This window comes from Pteropus alecto, unplaced genomic scaffold (assembly GCF_000325575.1).
Source record: "Pteropus alecto unplaced genomic scaffold, ASM32557v1 scaffold34, whole genome shotgun sequence".
NCBI lineage: Eukaryota > Metazoa > Chordata > Mammalia > Chiroptera > Pteropodidae > Pteropus > Pteropus alecto.
The window spans coordinates 1676787-1680543 of NW_006435763.1; the positions used below are offsets into that span (position 1 = coordinate 1676787).

General features: G+C 41.3%; 1 protein-coding gene across 1 annotated transcript in view; it reads right to left on the minus strand.

The window, feature by feature from the left end:
* The window catches only part of LITAF (lipopolysaccharide induced TNF factor), a 95163-nt gene that overhangs the window by 26540 nt on the left and 64866 nt on the right, over nucleotides 1-3757 (minus strand). The window lies entirely within an intron of this gene.

The window sequence follows — 3757 nt, forward strand, 5'->3', positions numbered from 1 at the left end:
TCCCCGCCTCGGCGAGCTGCCAGGACCCGCGCCGGGGCACTCACGGGGTCACCACCCCCAGCCCACGTCCGGCCCGGCCCAAGACTCGGCCGGACCCATCCACCCTCCCGACTCTGCCCTTCCCCTCCACCCCTCCGATTTCCCACTGCCCAGGTTACACTTCGGTTCACTCCCAGGAACCCCCAGTTTTCAGTCCAGGCCTCTCATGCTGACCTCGGAGCTCCCCATCCTGGTGAAACCCTTTCGGATTCTGCCCCTGTACTTCCATCCGTGCCCCGTGCCCCGAACAGCCCTGCCCCTCCCTTCTGACTTCAGACCCCCTGCTCTCCCCACTCCCCTAGATCCGCCATCTCTGGCATTCTCCAGACACCCGGACCACCAGCTCCGAGTCCCAGATCCCGCGCTGAGGGATCCTGCGCTTCTTGCCCTTTGGTGGGGCTCCTCTCTCCCTAACTCAGATTTGTACATTCAAATGCATCCAGGCAGCCCAGGATACAACCCATGCCTTTGGGCGAGTCAGGTTCCTGTCTGTAAAATGGGCACAACAGTACCTATCTCGTAAGATTTACTGAGAATTAACTGAGCTAGCCCAGTGCGGATGCTCTCCTCCCTCCCTCGTTCCTTCTTCCTTTCTACAGAGGAAAAAGTGATTGCACACCTGAATTTCCTTCTGTTTTTTACTTGGTGCTAGCACACCTTCGTTCATTTTTCTCCTCCCAACTGCAGGACCTGGCTTTGTTTTTTATCTGCCCTAAACACTTAACCACGGCTTTGAGTGTGTGATTATTTATGGGGAGAGCTGTAAAACTGTAACTTTTCTTAATCCCCCAAAACCACAGAGATTGACTTTCCAACTCAAACGCTTCCAAGAAGGGATGAACAGTAAATTGGCTACATATTCATCTCAATATACACAGAATAAGCATTTGACAAAATCCAACACCTTTCATGATAAAAATACTCAGGAAAAAAAAAAAAAACCTCAGCAAACTAGGAATTGAAGGAAACGTCCTTAACCTGATAAAAGAGCATCTATGAAAAGCCCACAACTGATGTCATCTCCATGGTGAAAGATTGGCTGCCTCCTACCCTGAGATCAGGAACAAGCAAGGATGTCAGCTTTTGCCATTTCTTTTTAATATTGCACTGGAAGTTCTAGCCAGGGCAGTTAGGCAGGAAAAAAGAAATAAAGAGCATGCAGATTGGGGAGGAAAGTCAAACTACCTCTATTCACAGATGACATGATCTTCTATACAGAAAATCCTAAGGAATTCACACATGGACACACACTATTAGTGTTTATACAAATTCAGCAATGTGGCAGGATCCTAGATTAACATAAAAATCAGTTGCATTTCTATACACTAGCAAGGAATGGCACAAAAATGAAATTTGGAAAACAATTTAACTAAGGAAGTGGAAGACGTGTACACTGATGACTACAAAACATTGCTCAAATGAACAAAGACCTAAATAAACAGACATTTGTGTGGTATGTCTGTCAGAGTTCTATCAGAGAAAAGGAACCAGAAGGAAATAGATATATATAGATAGGTAGATAGACAGATATAAATATATATGAAATTCTTGGGCAGGAGCTGAAATTCTAGTCCACTGGTAGAATTCTTCCTCTGAGAAACCTCAGTTTTACTCTTCAGGCCTTTCAACTGATTAGGTGAGGCTCAAATCACCAAAATAATCTCCTTTACTTAAAGTCAACTTGTGGAAGTTAACCAAATCTACAATACACCTTCATGGCAACAACTAGATTAGTGTTTACTTGAAATTCCTAGGCACCATGGCCTAGCCAAGGTGCCACACAAAACCAATCATCACAGGTGGCAAAACTGATGTACAAATCCTATGTAATCTCTATCAAAATCCCAACTGCCTTTCTGGCAGAAATAGACAAGCTGATACTAAAATTCATGTGGAATTGAAAGGGGCCCTGAATAATCAAAACAATCTTGAAAAAAAAAAAAAAAAGGTTGAAGGACTCACATGTCTGGATTACAAAATTAACTACAAAGGTACAGTAATCAAAGCATGTGGTATTAGCATGAGAATAGACATATAAATAAATAAAGTTGAGGGATATAAACCCATACATCTGTGGCCAATGGATTTTTGATGAGGATGTCAAGACCATTCCATGGGGGAAGAGTCTTTACAAGTGGTGCTGGAAGAACTGGATATCCACAGGCAAAAGAATGAAGTTGGATCCCGACACCATATACAAAAAATTAACTCAAAAGGGAAAAACTATAAAACTCTTGGAGGAAAACAAAAGTGTAAATCTTCACGATCTTGGATTAGGCAGTGGTTTCTTAAATGTGACACCAAAAAGCGCAAGCAGCAAAAGAAAGATATAGATAAACTGAACTTCATGGAAATTTAAAACCTTCGTCCATCAAAGGACACTATCAAGAGAGTGAAAAGACAACCCACAGAATGAGAGAAAATATTTGCAAATCATATATTTGATTATATATTTTATTGTAATCATATAGAATGATTAATCGATCTATCCAGATTTTATAAAGAACTCTTACTACTCAACAACAAAAAGACAAACAACCCAATTTTTAAAATGGGCATTGGGATGATGAAAAAATTCTGGAGAAAGGCAAAACTATGGAGAGAGCAAAAAGCCCAGCGGCTGCCAGAGACGGGGCATCAGGGCTAGATGAACAGGCAGAGCACAGAGGACTTTTAGGGCAGTGAAAACATCCTCTGTGATACTATGATGGATGCTTGTCATTATGCGTCTGTCCAAACCTACAGACTGTACGTCAAGAATGAACCCTAATGTAAACTACGAACTTTGGGTAATTATGATGTCAGCATAGGTTCATCAATGGCCCACTTGAGTGGGGATGCTGATAATGGGGGAGGCTGTGCATGTGTGGGGGCGACGGGTATATGGGAAATTCCTCTATCTTCCTCTTAAGTTTTCTGTAAACCTAAAACTGCTTTTTAAAATTCTTTTTTAAAAAAAGTTCTCGGAATGAATGGTGCTGATAGTTGCATATTGTGAATATACTTTAATGCCACTGAAATGTTAAAAATGGTTAAAATGGTAAATTTTATATTCTATGTATTTTACCACAAAATGATAAATTTAAGTTAAATTAAAAATGGGTAAAGGACTTGACTAGACATTCCTGCAAAGAAGGTATACACCAGTGGCCAACAAGCACTCGAAAAGGTGCTCAGCATCATTAGTCATCAGGGAAATGCAAATCAATCAAAACCACAGTGCGATACCACCTCATACCCACTATGGTGGTTGTAAAAATGTTTTTACTGGTAATAAATGTTGGGAAGGATGTGAAGAAATTGAAATCCTTGTAAATTCCTGGTGGGAATGTAAAATGTTGCAATTGCTTTTTCACCCCTAGGTAGATACATAAAAGAATCAAAAACAGGTATGCGAACAAAAATTTGCATAGGAATAGTCACAGCAGCATTGTTCACAATAGACAAAAGGTAGAAATAACCCCAATGTCTAACAACTAATGAATGGATAAACACGATGTGGTCTACCCATATGATGGACTGTGATTTGGTCACAAAAAGGAAAGAAGCACTGATACCTGCTATGAAGTGGATGAATCTGGAAAACATTCTGCTCAGTGAAAGAACCCAGACAGACACAAAAGGCCAGATATCATATGATTCCCGTTACATGAATCTTCGAAAATAGGCACATCTATAGAGATGGAAAGCTGATTAGTGGTTTCCAGGAGCTGGAAAG